The sequence below is a fragment of the Bubalus kerabau genome, chromosome 2 (assembly GCF_029407905.1).
Source record: "Bubalus kerabau isolate K-KA32 ecotype Philippines breed swamp buffalo chromosome 2, PCC_UOA_SB_1v2, whole genome shotgun sequence".
Taxonomy (NCBI): domain Eukaryota; kingdom Metazoa; phylum Chordata; class Mammalia; order Artiodactyla; family Bovidae; genus Bubalus; species Bubalus kerabau.
Window position 1 is genome coordinate 177,265,634 of NC_073625.1, and position 19,002 is coordinate 177,284,635.

General features: G+C 43.6%; 1 protein-coding gene across 2 annotated transcripts in view; it reads left to right on the plus strand.

Moving 5' to 3' along the window:
* DZIP1L (DAZ interacting zinc finger protein 1 like) overlaps positions 1 to 19,002 on the plus strand; it is a 57,482-nt gene continuing 38,480 nt past the window's right edge. The window contains exons 1-2 of one of the 2 annotated variants that reach the window (XM_055569585.1): positions 1 to 336; positions 3,434 to 3,510. The gene's annotated coding sequence lies outside the window, so the exon portion shown is untranslated. The remainder of the gene's footprint in view (positions 337 to 3,433; positions 3,511 to 19,002) is intronic. The other variant, XM_055569586.1, reaches the window with a different exon arrangement.

The window sequence follows — 19,002 nt, forward strand, 5'->3', positions numbered from 1 at the left end:
CGAGGATTCCGGGAACAGCCTCGGTCCAGGGCGGTGGAGCGAGTCGGGAGGCGGGGCCGGGGCGGAGGGGCGGAGCCGCTCTCTAGCGACCTCTGCCCACTGCCTGGGTTCCGAGGACCCCCAGGTGAGCCGGGCCGCGTGGGAAAACTATGCCCGGAATTTGGCCCTAGCGGGAGCGGCGTGCAGTCCAAGTGACGCGAGCCTCGATCGCAGTAGGCTCAACAGCAGCGCCTCCGACGCCCAGCGGGGTCCGGCGGGGAGCTCCGCCTCGGGACGCACCGCCCCTTGCGCCCGGCGGCTTCCCCATCCCCGGTGCCTGGCCCACTCCGGACCGAGGTACTCGAGGGCGGGGGAGAAGGAATGACTGAACCCGCAGGACTGGGCTTCCCTGGGAGGACGGCCTCGGATTTTCACTTTTTGGAAAAAGTAAAATGATTGGGGTGGGGGTGGGGTTGCTGCTTTGCGTTCTGGGGGATCTTCTAGTAATGAGGTGATGTAAAAACAAACGGATTAGCATCTCTGGTTCCTCCGCCTTGCTTCCCGAGGCTGGAGTGTAGGAGGAGGCAGCAACCATGTTTTTCGTTTGGGGTGGCTGCAGATAAAAGCCCAGGGGAACTCGCTTAGTACCGGACAAGTGTCCAGGAGGCCCGTCAGAGGAGGGGTCCGGGACCTGGGAAGGAGTTATCCAGGCCTGTTCCTTAAGGCCCTGCCCCTGCAGGGTCTCTTGGAACGTTTCTAACCAGACTTTGAAGAGAGGCCTGATGAAGGGGCGGTGCTCTGACCGGCCTCCCACAGAGGCAGACTGGGTGGGTGGTCTTTCTCTCCTTTGCCTCAGTTTCTCACACCTCCTCCTGGGGCTGAGGACTGGCCAGTGAGGACAACCCCACCTAGAGAAGGCCGGTTCTGCAGTCAAGTGGCTGATAAGAGGTATTCCGTCGTCTCTGTCAGCACCAATCCTCTGGAGACGTTTCCCTCACGTGGAAATCTTTCTGGATACCATCCAACTTGATAAGATGGTCACATGAAGCTATTTGCTTTAGGTGGAAACAGAAACCTGAATTCACTTGTGCAGCATAACTGGGTTCTGCCAAGGAACTGAAGTTTGGTCCAACTTCTTGGTTGCTCAGCTGAAACTGACAGAAAGAGGGAAGGAAGTAACTTGATGGGCTCTCCTTGTGGGCCCCTTGCAGGGAGGGCCAGTCCTGATCAGCAGGCTAACCGCTTGCAATGCCGTCTGTCACTGGACCTCCTACCTCTAGGGAGGATTTTAAGGGGATCTGGTGTCCCAGGATCTGAAGTTGTAAAAACTCTACTGAGAAGCAATGGCTTCTCCATGGAGAAGAAAAACACCAGTATGTTCTAAGAAAGAAGAAAAAAGTTGATCAGTCATGTCCGACTCTTTTCGACCGCATGGACTGTAGCCCGCCAGGTTCCTCTGTACATGGAGTTCTCCAGGCAAGAATACTGGAATGGATTTCCACGCGCTTCTCCAGGGGATCTTCCTGACTGAGGGATCGAACCTGGGTCTCCTACATTGCAGGCAGATTCTTTACCATCTGAGCCGCCAGGGAAGCCCAGTATGTTCTAAACTGCTGTTCTTTTAGATGTGAAAAGTTGTGTTGGTTTTTGACGGTTTTGCACCTGGGAAGATAAATCTTATCAGTATGTAGTCATGTCTAAAATACTTCAAAGAGATGTCAATCAAATCCTTATCTCCCATTTTTATTTTATATTTTACTTTATTTATTTATTTCTATTTTTTGACCGAGCTGCGTAGCATGCGGGCTCTTAGTTCCCTGAAGCATGCGGGCTCTTAGTTCCCTGACGAGGGATCGAACACATGTTTACTGCAGTGGAAGTGCAGTGTCTTAACCACTGGATCTCCGTGGAAGTCCCATCCCATTTTTATTTTAAAGACAATTCTTTTGTGGCAAACTTAAAATAAGCTTTAACCAAAACAAGGAATCGTCTCTTAAAAATTGGAGATGTTCTATAAAGGGAGAGCTGTGTGCCTGGTGGAGTGGATCTCTCTCTTGCTACATAATGGGCAAGAAAGACTGAAAAGGGGAGGGAAGTCTCCTTTTTTTTTAGAAAAAAGCAGAAACAGAGAGCAAGCAGAACAAGGTCTGTAATGGTAGTGCTCCAAAAGTGCTCCTGGGTCACTCTTGTCTCCACTGGGGTCTTTAGCGCTCCCTTGCCTACCATGTATGCACAGCCTGTTTGCAAACTCTGCCAGGGTTTCCTTGGCAGCCAGAACAATTAGTGCTAATGACACACCTGAGTTCCCCCGGGGCCTGCACTGCCAAGTTAGCTGGTAGTCAGGGCAGGCTTGTAAATGATTGCCAGGCAGTTGCCTTGGAAGCTTGGCTCCTCCAAATGCTCCTCTTGGCTTGACAGCATTCTTTAAAAAAAAAAAAAAATTGTCGAGAGGTTGTTTCTTATTTATTTTTATTTTTGTCTGCACTGGGTCTTCATTGCTGCTCGCGGCCTTTTTCTAGTTGCAGAGCCTGGGCTCTAGGGCACGTTGCGGTGTGTGGGCTGGTCCAGGGATCAAACCCCAGTCTTCTGTGTTGGCAGGTAGATTCTTAATCACTGGACTTCCCTGGTAGCTGGTAAAGAATCTGCCTACAATGCAGGAGACCCTGGTTTGATTCCTGGGTCGGGAAGATCCCCTGGAGAAGGAATAGGCTACCCACTCCAGTTTTCTTGGGCTTCCCTGGTGGCTCAGACAGTAAAGAATCCACCTGCAATGCCAGAGATCTGGGTTAGATCCCTGGGTTGGGCAGATCCCCTGGAGAAGGCTACCCACTCCAGTATTCCTGCTTGGAGAATTTCATGGACAGAGGAGCCTGGAGGGCCACAGTCCATGGGGTCACAGAGTTGGACATGACTGAGTGACTTTCACTTTCGCCTCTTAATCACTGGACCACCAGGGAAGTGCTGGCAGCATCCTTGAAGAAGCAGAACAGACAGCAAGATGGCATTGGTGGTGGTGTACACTAATTGTTAATTTATGTTAAAAAAAATCAGAATTTTATTTTGAAAAAATAAACTGGTCGTTTTTGTGGAAACCATCTTTGACAGTTGATAGGTGGCAGGTTTCAGAAGAATTTTAAAGTTTCCAGGAGTTGTTTCACTGAGAGGTGGCTCCCTTTTGAGGTAGTGAGCATCCCATCATTGGGAGTGTGCAAAGATAGGTGGTAGATGGGCTTGCCATCTCAGCTGTGAGGCTACTCCAGGTAGAAACTGTCTCTTCAATGATGAATGATTTGGAATGCTAGCATAAATATCATTCTTTTGGATCCCACTAGTTAATGATAGTGGTCTAGTATTGGGAAGTTCCTGGGACCCCATTGAAACATCTAGAGATGGTTAATAGTTCCTGATTTCCTAATGATGGGGAGTCATTTTTGCTTTGCATTTCTGTTCTCAGGTGTGGGAAAGCAGTCTGCTGATAATTCAGTTTGAAGAAAACACAGCGTTCCTGCCTCTGGGGTGTGTGGTCTCCAGGTAACCAGAAGCACTCTCACTTGGCTTTGTCTTCCGCCCATCTGAACCAGGATGCAAGCTGAGGAGCTGAGTTGTGTTTGGCTAAATTCTACAAGGAGACAGGGAAACGTTAGGGTCTCCAGCACTGATCTGTTATGATGTGCTGTAAACTCTTTCAGTCCTTGCCGTTTGATCAAGAAATCTCAGGTATTATAATTTACAAAATGGGAAAGGATTTTTTGTATTATCATCATCACCAATGGGAGGTAGTTTGGCAAAATTCAGAAGCTTTGGACTCAGAACTTGATTTCGATCTTGGCTTCCTAACTTGGTAACTGAAGGACTCGGGGCAGGTCCCTTAGTCTCTCTGAGCCTCAGTTTCTACATCTATCAGATGAGGCAAATCATAGCCACATACAAGGCTGTATGATGGTTAGAAATAGAACTATAAAATGCTGGCACAGTGCCTGGCACATGGGTAGTTAATAAGTAATAGCTGCTGTCATCTTAATCAACTTCAGATTTCCACAGTTCTGCTCACCTTTTAAAATACATAAATAAATTTTTCTGTGCTAGGTCTTCACTGCTGTGCGTGGGCTCTCTCTAGTTGCAGCAAGCAGGGGGTCTTCTTTAGTGCGGCACTTGGGCTTCTCATTGTGGTGGCATCTCTTGTTGTGGAGAGTACATGGCCTTCAGCAGTTGCACCTCTTGAGGTCTAGAGCTCCGGCTCAGTAGATGTGGCTCATGGGCTTAGTTGCCCTGCGGCATGTGGAATCTTCCTGGACCAGGCATCAAACCCGTGTCCCCTGCATTGGCAGTCAGATTCTTAACCAGTTGACCACCAGGGAATTCTGCTCATCTTTTTATGTCAGAGCCCTGGGACTTCTGAGAACTGGACTCTTAGGGTTTCAGTGACAAACAAGGATGATACTTTTGTGGTTCAGTAAAAACTCACGAGGGGCTTCCTAGGTGGTGCAGTGGTAAAGAATCCGTCTGCCAATGCAGGATAGGTGGGTTCAATCCCTGGGTTGGGAAGATCCCTTGGAGTAAGAAGTGACAACCCAGTCCAGTATTCTTGCTTGGAAAATTCCATGGACAGAGGAGCCTGCCGGACTATAGTCCATGTGGTTGCAGAGTCAGATATGGCTGAGCATGGCACACAATGCAAAAACTCATGAACACAGACCCCCTAATTCAGTATTTTCTTAACTGGGATTGGGGCTGCCACCTTGGGTATTTACAGAGTGTGCTCAGAGTGTAAACATGAGGGTTTAAGGGCTGCTTAGGAGGCCAACTAGAACACAGCTGTTACCTCTTGACAGTCAATGTGTACCCTGGGGCATCTCCCTGATGAGCCTGCACCCACCCATAAGGGTTCCTGCATGCTAAGCTTTCATTAGCAGCCTGGGGGATTAGGCTGAGGACACAGATGGTCAACAAATCGAGCATTTTACTGTCCAAATGGCATTTCTCTCCAAGGAGTCCAGATTAACTTACCCTAACTCAATTCTTGGGCTTCCCTGGTGGCTCAGTCAGTAAAGATTCCGTTTGCAATGCTGGAGACCTGGGTTCAATCCCTGGATTGGGAAAATCCCCTGGAGGAGGGCATAGAAATCCACTCCAGTATTCTTGCCTGGAGAAAACCCACGGACAGAGGAGCTTGGTGGGCTACAGTCCATGTGGTTGCAAAGAGCAACCAAGTACAATTCCATTCTTACTCTTTGTCCTAATTCTTTTTTTCCTTTTTTGATAGGAAAGTAGGATTTATTGGTGGGCATGAGTAAGGAGGGGACAGTGCCAAGGCTCTCATGAGTGTGGGGTCTGCTGTTTGTCCAGAGGGTTGTGATTAGGGTTATATTTGACCTCTGGGATGAGCCATGTTTTCATATTCATCTGCATCAAACTTGAACTCAGCCTTGCAGAGGGCCTCAAGGCTCCTCGTTCATGTGCTCCTTGTTCAATCACACATATATATATATATATATATATATATATATGCATACAAAAGTTTTTCTACTACACTTGATAAAGGCTTGAGAAGAACATCAGAAAAAAAAAAAGAAGAGATGGAGAAATTGGAGAGCATAAACTTAATGAAATTGGTGCACTGAATATGAAATAGAAAAAGTGAAATAAACTAAATAAAAGTAAAAGATCATCATATAGTGCAGTTGTTTTTAAACATGACTGCTCATTAGAAACATATCTGGAGCTCTGGAGAAAATAAGCAATACCTGAGCATTAGCATTTTTCAAAAAATTTCAAGATATTTCTGATATGCATCTGGATTTTAATAAATGATTACAGGCTTTTCTATTAGATCCTAGTTTTGGTGAGATGGAGTTCTATAATTTTTCTGTTGATCAATAATGATACAATGGTATTAAGTGAGTAATAATTACATAATTACAAGAGTAAGAGATGTTTGTCAGTTTTCATAATCAATAGCCAGACAAAAATTAAAAGACAATTATAATTGCAAGCCATAATGGGAACACGATTAACTTAACACTATAAAATAATTACATACAGTTATTTGGGGGCGTCAAGCAGAGTGATGTGGTAATTGGAAGTGCATACTTACACATGTTTTTATCTACCCAGTAATTCTGTGTCTTTTGGCTGGTGCATTTAATCCATTTACATTTTGTGTGTGTGTGTGTAGCAGAGTTTTATTAAAGTAAGAAAAGGGACAGAGAAAGTTTCTGACATAGATATCAGAAAGGGATTGGAGAATGCCCCCTCACTAGTGATAGCAAGGGAGTTATATACTTTTTAATTAATTATTACAATAAATCAAAAGAATGTCTCAAGGTTGTAAAGATCTTACTAGACCCACTCCCATAATTTACATTTTAAGATAACAGGATTAGCTGGAAGGTTTTCAGGAAGGAGAAACTGTCCTCAAGCAGGATACATTGTTGTTATATAATCCTTGCTGCTAAGTCACTTCAATCGTGTCCAACTCTGTGCAACCCCATAGACGGCAGCCCACCAGGCTCCCCCGTCCCTGGGATTCTCCAGGCAAGAATAACTAGAGTGGGTTGCCATTTCCTTCTCCAATGCATGAAAGTGAAAAGTCAAAGTGAAGTCGCTCAGTTGTGTCAGACTCTTAGCGACGTCATGGACTGCAGCCTACCAGGCTCCTCCATCCATGGGATTTTCCAGGCAAGAGTACTGGAGTGGGGTGCCATTGCCTTCTCCGATATAATCCTTAGTATGGAGTTTATAAACTGAGTTGTTTGTTGTGTTATCATCAGTTCCAGGCTTAAAGAAAAAAAAAAGTTTTATGTGACTAAGACTAAGGAATGTAGAGGAAAAAAAAACATTTGTTCTTTCCTCCTCCTTGAGAGTACCAGACCCCTCTCTTCTCAGGGACCCCTGGTAATCCATTTACATTTAAGGTAATTATTGATATGTATGATCCTACTACCATTTTCTAAATTGTTTTGGGTTTGCTTTCTGTAGGTCTTACCCTTGTCTTGTGTTTCCTGCCTAGAGAGGTTCCTTTAGCATTTGTTGTAAAACTGGTTTGATGATGTTGAATTCTCTTAACTTTTGCTTGTCTGGAAAACTTTTGATTTCTCCTTCAAATGTGAAGGAGAGTCTTGCTGGGTAGGGTATTCTTGGTTGTGGGTTCCTCCCTTTCATCACTTTAAATATATTGTGCCATTCCCTTCTGGCTTGTCGAGTTTCTGTTGAGAAATCAGCTGATAGCCTGATTGGGAGTTCCCTTGTATATTATTTGTTGTTTTTCCCTGGTTTCTTTTAATATTTTATCTCTGTCTTTAATTTTTGTCAGTTTGATTACTATGTGTCTGGGTGTGTTCCTCCTTGGGTTTATGCTTCCTGGGACTTTGTGCTTCCTGGATTTGTTTGACTATTTCCTTTCTCATGTTCTGGAAGTTTTCAGTTATTATCTCTTCAAATATTTTTTTCAGGTCCTTTCTCTCTCTCTTCTCCTTTTGGGACCCCTATATTGTTGGTGGATTTAATCTTGTGGAGGTTTCTTAGGCTGTCTTCATTTCTTTTCATTCTTTTTTCTATATTCTCTTCTGTGGCAGTGATTTCCACTATTCTGTCCTCCAGGCGATTTATCCCTTCTTCTGCCTCAGTTATTCTTCTATTGATTCCTTCTAGTGTATTATTCATCTCTTGTTTGTTTGTTCTTTAGTTCTTCTAGGTCTTTGGTAAACATTTCTTGCATCTTCTTAATCTTTGCCTCCAATCTTGTCCCTAGATCCTGGTTTATTTTCACTATCATTATTTTTTTTCTGGAAGGTTGCCTGTCTCCCCTTCATTTAGTTGTTTTTCTGGGATTTTATCTTATCCCTTCATCTGAGACATAACCTTCTGCTTTTTCATCATGATTAACTTTCTGTAACATGGTTTTTGTTTTAGCTGCTTCTTGCTTCTTCTGTCTGCCCTCTGATGGATGAGGCTAAAGAGGCTTGTGTAAGCTTCTTGATGGGAGGCACTGGTGGTGGGAAAAACTGGGTCTTGCTCTGATAGGCAGGGCCTTGCTCAGTAAAGCTTGAATCTAATTATCTGTTGATAGGTGGGATTGTTTCCCTTCTTGGTAGTTGTTTGGCCTGAGATGACCCAGCCCTAGGGTCTAAGGGCTCTATGGTAAGGTTAATGGTGACCTCCAAGAGGACATTAGGGAAAACCACTAGACCATTCAAGTATGATCTAAATTGAATCCCTTATGATTATACAGTGGAAGTGGCAAATAGATTTAAGGGATTAGATCTGATAGAGTGCTTGAAGAACTATGGACAGAGGTTTGTGACACTGTACAGGAGACAGTGATCAAGGCCATTCCCAAGAAAAAGAAATGCACAAAGGCAAAATGGTTGTCTGAGGAGGCCTTAAAAATAGCTGGAGAAAAAAAGAGAAACAAAGGTAAAGGAGAAAAGGAAAGATAAACCCATTTGAATGCAGAGTTCCAAAGAACAGCAAGGAGAGATAAGAAAGCCTTCCTCAGTGATGAATGCAAAGAAATAAAGGAAAACAGTAGAATGGGAAAGATTAGAGATCTCTTCAAGAAATTGGAGCTACCCCACACCTGAGGCCAGGGGCAGCAGCCAGGAGGAGCAACCCCACGCCGGAGGCCAGGGGCAGTGGCTGCGCAGGCGCAGGAGGTCCTAGAGGAGCTATTCCATGTTGAAGGTCAGGAAGGGCGGCGGTGAGGAGATACCCCTCATCCAAGGTAAGGAGCAGCTGTGAAGAGATACCCCACGCCCAAGGTAAGAGAAACCCAAGTAAGACGGTTGGTGTTGCAAGAGGGCATCAGAGGGCAGACACATTGAAACCATATTCATAGAAAACTAGTCAATCTAATCACACTAGGACCACAGCCTTGTCTAACTCAAGAAACTAAGCCATGCCCGTGGGGCAACCCAAGACGGGCGGGTCATGGTGGAGAGATATGACAGAATGTGGTCCACTGGAGAAGGGAATGGCAAACCACTTCAGTATTCTTACCTTGAGAACCCCATGAACAGTATGAAAAGGCAAAATGAGAGGATACTGAAAGAGGAACTCCCCAGGTCAGTAGGTGCCCAATATGCTACTGGAGATCAGTGGAGAAATAACTCCAGAAAGAATGAAGGGATGGAGCCAAAGCAAAAAGAATACCCAGCTGTGGATGTGACTGGTGATAGAAGCAAGGTCCGATGCTGTAAAGAGCAATATTGCATAGGAACCTGGAATGTCAGGCCCATGAATCAAGGGAAATTGGAAGAGGTCAAACAAGAGATGGCAAGAGTGAATGTCAACATTCTAGGAATCAGCAAACTAAAATGGACTGGAATGGGTGAATTTAACTCAGATGACCATTATATCTACTACTGCGGGCAGGAATCCCTCAGAAGAAATGGAGTAGCCATCATGGTCAACAAAACAGTCCATAATGCAGTACTTGGATGCAATCTAAAAAACAACAGAATGATCTCTGTTCATTTCCAAGGCAAACCATTCAATGTCACAGTGATCCAAGTCTGTGCCCCAACCAGTAACGCTGAAGAAGCTGAAGTTGAACGGTTCTATGAAGACCTACAAGACCTTTTAGAACTAACACCCAAAAAAGATGTCCTTTTCATTATATGGGACTGGAATGCAAAAGTAGGAAGTCAAGAAACACCTGGAGTAACAGGCAAATTTGGCCTTGGAATATGAAATGAAGCAGGGCAAAGACTAATAGCGTTTTGCCAAGAAAATGCACTGGTTATAGCAAACACCCTCTTCCAACAACACAAGAGAAGACTCTACACATGGACATCACCAGATGGTCAACACCGAAATCAGATTGATTGTATTCTTTGCAGCCAAAGATGGAGAAGCTCTGACATTTATTACCAAATTCAGACTCAAATGGAAGAAAGTAGAGAAAACCACTAGACCATTCAGGTATGACCTAAATCAAATCCCTTATGATTATACAGTGAAAGTGAGAAGTAGATTTAAGGGCCTAGATCTGATAGATAGAGTGCCTGATGAACTATGGAATGAGGTTCGTGACATTGTACAGGAGACAGGGATCAAGACCATCCCCATGGAAAAGAAATGCAAAAAAGCAAAATGGCTATCTGGGGAGGTCTTACAAATAGCTGTGAAAAGAAAAGTGAAAAGCAAAGGAGAAAAGGAAAGATATTAGCATCTGAATGCAGAATTCCAAAGAATAGCAAGAAGAGATAAGAAAGCCTTCCTCAGCGATCAATGCAAAGAAATAGAGGAAAACAGCAGAATGGGAAAGACTAGAGATCTCTTCAAGAAAATTAGAGATACCAAGGGAACATTTCATGCAAAGATGGGCTTGATAAAGGACAGAAATGGTATGGACCTAACAGAAGCAAGAAGATATTAAGAAGAGGTGGCAAGAATACACAGAAGAACTATACGAAAAAAGATCTTCACGACCCAGATAATCACGATGGCGTGATCACTCACCTAGAGCCAGACATCCTGGAATGTGAAGTCAAGTGGGCCTTAGAAAGCATCACTATGAACAAAGCTAGTGGAGGTGATGGAATTCCAGTTGAGCTATTTCAAATCCTGAAAGATGATGCTGTGAAAGTGCTGCACTCAATATGCCAGCAAATTTGGAAAACTCAGCAGTGGCCACAGAACTGGGAAAGGTCAGTTTTCATTCCAACCCCAAAGAAAGGCAATGCCAAAGAATGCTCAAACTCCCGCACAATTGCACTCATCTCACACTCTAGTAAAGTAATGCTCAAAATTCTCCAAGCCAGGCTTCAGCAACACGTGAACGGTGAACTTTCAGATGTTCAAGCTGGTTTTAGAAAAGGCAGAGGAACCAAAGATCAAATTGCCAACATCCGCTGGATCATGGAAAAAGCAAGAGAGTTCCAGAAAAACATCTATTTCTGCCTTATTGACTATGCCAAAGCCTTTGACTGTGTGGATCACAATAAATTGTGGAAAATTCTGAAAGAGATGGGAATACCAGACCACCTGACCTGCCTCTTGAGAAATCTGTATGCAGGTCAGGAAGCAACAGTTAGAACTGGACATGGAACAACAGACTGGTTCCAAATAGGAAAAGGAGTATGTCAAGGCTATATATTGTCACCCTGCTTATTTAACTTATATGCAGAGTACATCATGAGAAACGCTGGACTGGAAGAAACACAAGCTAGAATCAAGATTGCTGGGAGAAATATCAATAATCTCAAATATGCAGATGACATCACCCTTATGGCAGAAAGTGAAGAGGAACTAAAAAGCCTCTTGATGAAAGTGGAGAGTGAAAAAGTTGGCTTAAAGCTCAACATTCAGAAAACAAAGATCATGGCATCTGGTCCCATCACTTCATGGCAAATAGATGGGGAAACAATGTAAACATTGTCAGACTTTATTTTTCTGGGCTCCAAAATCACTACAGATGGTGACTGCAGCCATGAAATTAAAAGACACTTACTCCTTGGAAGGAAAGTTATGACCAACCTAGATAGCATATTCAAAAGCATAGACATTACTCTGCCAACAAAGGTCCGTCTAGTCAAGGCTATGGTTTTTCCAGTAGTCATGTATGGATGTGAGAGTTGGACTGTGAAGAAGGCTGAGAGCCGAAGAATTGATGCTTTTGAACTGTGGTGTTGGAGAAGACTCTTGAGAGTCCCTTGGACTGCAAGGAGATCCAACCAGTCCATTGTGAAGGAGATCAGCCCTGGGATTTCTTTGGAAGGAATGATGCTAAAGCTGAAACTCCAGTCCTTTGGCCACCTCATGCAAAGAGTTGACTCATTGGAAAAGACTCTGATGCTGGGAGGGATTGGGGGCAGGAGGAGAAGGGGACGCCAGAGGATGAGATGGCTGGACGGTATCACTGACTCGATGGACGTGAGTCTCAGTGAACTCCAGGAGTTGGTGATGGACAGGGAGACCTGGCATGCTGGGATTCATGGGGTCGCAAAGAGTCGGACACGACTGAGCGACTGAACGGAACTGAACTGAACTGAACTGAAGGGAATATTTCATGAAAAGATGGTCACAATAAAGGACAGAAATGGTATGGACCTAACAGAAGCAGAAGATATTAAGAAGAAGTGGCAAGAATATACTGTGGCAAGAAGAACTATACAAAAAAGATCTTCATAACTCAGATAACCTCAATGGTGTGATAACTCACCTTGAGCCAGACATCCTGGAATGCAAAGTCAAGTGGGCCTTAGGAGGCATCACTAGTGGAGGTGATGGAATTCCAGTTGAGCTATTTCAAATCCTAAAAGATGATGCTGTGAAAGTGCTGCACTCAATATGCCAGCAAATTTGGAAAACTCAGCAGTGACCACAGGACTGGAAAAGGTCAATTTTCATTTCAATCCCAAAGAAAGGCAATGCCAAAGAATGTTCAGACTACCACACAATTGCACTCATCTCACAAGGTAGCAAAGTAATGCTCAAAATTCTTCAACAGTACATGAACTGTAAACTTCCTGGAGTTCGAGCTGGGTTTAGAAAAGGCAGAGGAACCAGAGATCAAATTGCCAACATCCATTGGATCATTGAAAAAACAAGAGAGTTCCAGAAAAACATGTACTTCTTTATTGACTATGCCAAAGCCTTTGACTGTCTGGATAACAACAAAGTGTGGAAAATTCTTAGAGAGATGGGAATATTAGACCACCTGACCTGCCTCCTGAGAATTCTGTATTCAGGGCGAGAAGCAGCAGTAGAACTGAACATGGAACACTGGTTCCAAATAGGGAAAGGAGTATGTCAAGGCTGTATATTGTTACTCTGCTTATTTAACTTATATGCAGAGTACATCATGTGAAATGGTGGGCTGGGTGTAACACAAGCTGGAATCAAGAATGCTTGGAGAAATATCAATAATCTCAGATATGCAGATGACACCACTCTTGTGGCAGAAAGTGAAGAAGAACTAAAGAGCCTCTTGATGAAAGTGAAAGAGGAGGGTGAAAAAGCTGGCTTAAAACTCAACATTCAGAAAATAAGATCATGGCATCCAGTCCCATCACTTCATGGCAAATAGATGGGGAAACAATGTAAACAGTTTGAGAGACTTTATTTTTTGGGGCTCCAAAATCACTGCAGATGGTAACTGCGGCTGTGAAATTAAAAGACACTTGCTCCTTGGAAGAAAAGCTATGACCAACCTAGACAGCATATTAAAAAACAGAGACATTACTTTGCCAACAAAGGTCTGTCTAGTCAAAGCTATGGTTTTTCCAGTAGTCATATATGGATGTGAGAGTTGGATTATAAAGAAAGCTGAACGCTGAAGAATTGATGCTTTTAAACTGTGGTGTTGGGCTCCCAGGAGATCCAACCAGTCAATTGTAAAGGAAATGGGTCCTGAATATTCACTTGAAGGTCTGACCCTGAAGCTGAAACTTCAATACTTTGGCCACCTGATGCAAAGAACTGACTCATTTGAAAAGACCCTGATGGTGGGAAAGATTGAAGGTGGGAAGAGAAGGGGACGACAGAGGATGTGATGGTTGCATGGCATCACCGTCTTGATCGACATGAGTTTGAGTAAGCTCCGGGAGCTGGTGATGGACAGGGAAGCCTGGTGAGATCACAGAGTCAGACGTGACTGAGTGACTGACCAAGAGGAGTTAGGCCAAGGGGCACCTGCCAGTGCCCCATCCCTGTGGTGAGCCCCTGCCGACCCATGCCTGCAGGAGGCCCTCCAATACTAGCAGGTAGTTTTGGTTCCGTCTCCTGTGGGATCACTGCTCCTCTCCTCTGGGTTTTGGTGCACGCAAAATTTTGTTTATGCCTTCCAAGACTAGAGTCTCTGTTTCCCTCAGTCCTCTAGAAGGTCAATAGTCAAATCTCTCTGGCCCTCAAGGCCAGATTCCCTGGGGATTCCCAGTCCTTTGTCAGATCCCTAGGCTGGGAAACCTGATGTGGGGTTCAGAACCTTCACAGTAGTGTGAGAACTTCTTTGGTATTATGGTCCAGGCTGTAGGTCATCCATCCAGCAGCTGTGAGAGTTGTTGTTATCATGATTGTGTCCCTTCTACCATCTTGCTGAAATGAGAATCTGAGCTCTTGTTTGTGGAACATGAACTTCACAAACATGCAAACACAGTAAGTGAATAGGATTTATTAAAGAGAAGGAAAGTACAAAGCTCTCAGCATAGGCACTGAGAGGGGGTAAAGAGTCTCCCAAAGGGTGGGTATTACAGCAGTTTTATATCCTTACCAGTATTAATTTGTCCATTTTTTGTTGGCTCCTGTCCTTAAAATACATCATTTTTAACCAATCAGTCTAAAGGTCACAATGTTTAATTTAACATCTTTATGAATTTTCTTGATCCTTGGATTAAATCATCATCCTTTTTCATGCCCCCTGGCCATTTTAAAATAGACTAGATGTATTGCAAACATCATTGAAAAGGCAAGAGAGTTCCAGAAAAGCATCTACTTCTGCTTTATTGCCTTTGACTGTGTGGATCACAACAAACTGTGGAAAATTCTTAAAGAGATGGGAATACCAGACTACCTGACCTGCCTCTTGAGAAATCTGTATGCAGGTCAGGAAGCAACAGTTAGAATGGGACATGGAACAACAGACTGGTTCCAAATAGGGAAAGAAGTATGTCAAGGCTGTATATTGTCAATCTGCTTATTTAACTAAATGCAGAGTACATCATGAGAAATGGTGGGCTGAGTGAAGCACAAGCTGGAACCAAGATTGCTGGGAGAAATATCAATAACCTCAGATATGCAGATGACACCACTCTTATGGTAGAAAGTGAAGAACTAAAGAGCCTCTTGATGAAAGTGAAAGACGAGAGTGAAAAAGTTGGCTTAAAACTCAACATTTAAAACATGAAGATCATGGCATCCGGTCCCATGACTTCATGGCAAAGAGATGGGGAAACAGTGGACACAATGACAGACTTTGTTTTCTTGGGCTCCAAAATCACTGCAGATGGTGACTGCAGTCATGAAATTAAAAGACTCTTGCTCCTTGGAAGAAAAGTTATCACCAACCTACTACTACTATTACTACTAAGTCGCTTCAGTCGTGTCTGACTCTGTGCAACCCCACAGACGGCAGCCCACCAGGCCTCCCTGTCCCTGGGATTCTCCAGGCAAGAACACTGGAGTGGGTTGCCATTTCCTTCTCCAATGCAAGAAAGTCAAAAGTGAAAGTGAAGTCGCTGAGTCATGTCCGACTCTAGTGACCCTATTGACTGCAGCCTACCAGGCTCCTCCGTCCGTGGGATTTTCTAGGCAAAAGTACTGAAGTGGGGTGCCATTGCCTAGACAGCACATTAAAAAGCAGAGACATTACTTTGCCAACAAAGGTCTGTCTAGTCAAGACTATGGGTTTTTCAGTAGTCTTGTATGGATGTGAGAGTTGGACTAGAAAGAAAGCTGAGTGCTGAAGAATTGATGCTTTTGAACTGTGGTGTTGGAGAAGACTCTTGAGAGTCTCTTGGACTCCAAGGAGATCCAACCAGTCAATCATAAAGGAAATGAGTCCTGAATATTCATTGGAAGGACTGATGCTGAAGCTGAAACTCCAGTACTTTGGCTACCTGATGCAAAGAACTGTCTCATTTGAAAAGACCCTGATGGTGGGAAAGATTGAAGGTGGGAGGAGAAGGAGACGATGGAGGATGAGACGGTTGGATGGCATCACTGACTCAATGGACGTGAGTTTGAGTAAACTCTGGGAATTGGTGATGGACAGGGAGGCCTGGCGTGCTGCAGTTCATAGGTTCTCAAAGAGTCGGAAATGACTGAGACTGAACTGATCTGAATGGCCTTAAGATTAATGATCTCGGGTTGTTTTTTTTCTCAGACAAATGGATGGGAAGTTAATTACTGCTCTTCCCTGGATCCCACTGCTGATAATTTATCAGACCAAGGACACATTCCAGGAATTTGTGACAACAGGTGTAGCTTCAGACTAATGGAGTGAGATGTTTATTGAAAACAAAACCGAGGTCTCAGAGTCCTTCACTGACTGCCTAGCAATTTCTGTCTCATTCCTGTGGCTTCTTCTTTGTCTTTGGACATGGAGTTTCTTTTTTTGGTGGATTCCAGTGTCCTTCTGTTACTGAAAGGTGTGCGTTAGGGATCTGGCTGCTTGCCATTCAAAAGTCAGTAAATAGGCCAGGTTGGTGGAAAGGAAAGTTTGGTTTATTTCACATGCTGGCAACTGGGGGTGGGTGGCCCCCTTGCCCAAGCAGAGGGTGAGAGCTTTTATGGACAAAGTGTGTGTCTGGGAAAGATGCAGTACCAGTATAGTCATTTCTAACAGTCATCTTCCAAATGGTCATCAGTTGTCTGAGTAGCATCATCTTGATTGTTTTAGGTCAGGAAGCAACAGTTAGAACTGGACATGGAACAATAGACTGGTTCCAAATAGGAAAAGGAGTTCATCAAGGCTGTATATTGTCACCCTGTTTATTTAACCTCTATGCAGAGCACATCATGAGAAACGCTGGACTGGAAGAAACACAAGCTGGAATCAAGATTGCTGGGAGAAATATCAGTAACCTCAGATATGCAGATGACACCACCCTTATGGCAGAAAGTGAAGAGGAACTCAAAAGCCTCTTGATGAAAGTGAAAGAGGAGAGTGAAAAAGTTGGCTTAAAGCTCAACATTCAGAAAATGAAGATCATGGCATCCGGTCCCACCACTTCATGGGAAATAGATGGGGAAACAGTGGAAACAGTGTCAGACTTTATTTTTCTGGGCTCCAGAATCACTGCAGATGGTGACTGCAGCCATGAAATTAAAAGACGCTTACTCCTTGGAAGGAAAGTTATGACCAACCTAGATAGCATATTCAAAAGCAGACATTACTTTGCCAACAAAGGTTCGTCTAGTCAAGGCTATGGTTTTTCCTGTGGTCATGTATGGATGTAAGAGTTGGACTGTGAAGAAGGCTGAGCGCCGAAGAACTGATGCTTTTGAACTGTGGTGTTGGAGAAGACTCTTGAGAGTCCCTTGGACTGCAAGGAGATCCAACCAGTCCATTGTGAAGGAGATCAGCCCTGGGATTTCTTTGGAAGGAATGATGCTAAAGCTGAAACTCCAGTCCTTTGGCCACCTCATGCGAAGAGTTGACTCATTGGAAAAGACTCTGATGCTGGGAGGGATTGGGGGCAGGAGGAGAAGGGGACGCCAGAGGATGAGATGGCTGGATGGCATCACTGACTCGATGGACGTGAGTCTGGTTGAACTCCGGGAGTTGGTGATGGACAGGGAGGCCTGGCATGCTGCGATTCATGGGTTCGCAAAGAGTCAGACACGACTGAGCGACTGATCTGATCTGAATCTTCAGTTCCTGGCTGCACTTGTTCCCATTTCTTTGCATCAGTTCCCTGAATTGTGGCAACTCATGTCCTGGGTAGTCTGGTCATCAAGTAGTTAACTTCTCCACCTGGTGTTTTGGTATATCTATAAGACAGCTCACAGGATATGGCTCAGAATATTATCTTTAGCCCTTGAGAAAGAACTAAAGGTCCTTGACTCTACTTAATGACTACATTATTATTACTTAGTTTCCTTAGACGGTTTTCCTTTGTTTCAGCATTTCTCACTTCTCTGATTAAACTTATTTTTTGACTAAAGTTTTCCGCAGGCAAAAGGCAGGCAGAGGACATGGTGCAGGCTGGGGAAGGACCATATAGTCCTGCTCTGCTCCACTCCTGTGGACAATTGTTCAACAACTAGTTGCAATTTTGGTGCTCTTGGAGGAGGAGACGAACACACTTCCTTCTACTCCACCATCTTGAACTGGAAGTCTCGAGTTATTCCTTGTAAAGCATTAAAAACTGTGCCTATTGATAAATAACCCAGAGATATGAAAGTTTGGACAGCAAGTAAATGGTAGGTGGGGAATTCAGTTAGAAAGGTAGTTGGGAAACAGTTTGTAGAAGTGTTTGAATATCTTAATTTTTATTGACATATATTTGACTTACAGTAGTATATTGGTTTTAGGGGTACAACATAGTGATTCAATAGTTTTATACTTTACTGAATGATTACCACTATAAGTCTAGTTACCATCTGTCACCATACAAAGGTATTATAATTTTATTGACTGTGTTCTCAATGCTCTACATGACATCTTAGTGCTTATTTATTTTGTAACTGAAAGTTTGTACCTCTTAATCTCCCTCACCTGCTGTACTCATTCCTCCGCCCCACTCCCCTCTGGCAATCACCAGTTTTTTTCTCTGTATCTATAAGTCTGTTTCTGTTTTATGTTTTTTCACTTGTTTTGTTTTTTAGATTCCATACTAAGTGAGATCATACGGTATTTGTCTTTCTGTGTCTGACTTATTTCACTTAGCATAATACCCTCTATGCCCATCGATATTGTTGTAAGTGGCAAGATTTCATTCTTTTTTATGGCTGAGTAATACATACATACATACATATATATATATATATATATATATTTATCTCCTTTATCCATTCATATGTTGATGGACACTTAGGTTGCTTCCATATCTTGACTGTTGTAAATAATGCTCTAGTGAACACAGGAGTGCAGGTATCTTTTTGAATTAGTGCTTTTGTTTTCCTTAGAAAAATACCCAGAAGTGGAATTTCGGGACTGTATGGTAGTTTTATTTTTAATTTTTTGAAGACTCTCCTCCATACTGTTTTCCATAGAGTTGTACTAGTTTACAATCTCACCAACAGAGCTTGAGGGCTCACTTTTCTCTACTTCTTAACACTTGTTATTTCTTGTCTTCTTGATGATAGCCATTCTGACAGGTGAGAGGTGATATCTCACTGTAGTTTTAGTTTGCATTTCCGTGATGATGAGTGATTCTGAGCATCTTTTCATGTCATGCCACTCCCTTCTGGCCTGAAAAGTTTTATTGAAAAGTCAGCTCATAGTTTTATGTGAGTTCCCTGTACCTAACTAGTTGCTTACCTTTTGCCACTTTCAAGATTCTCTTGTTATCTTGAATGTTTTTCATTTTTAAGTTTAATGTGTCTTGGTATGGAACTCTTTGGGTTCGTCTTGTTTAT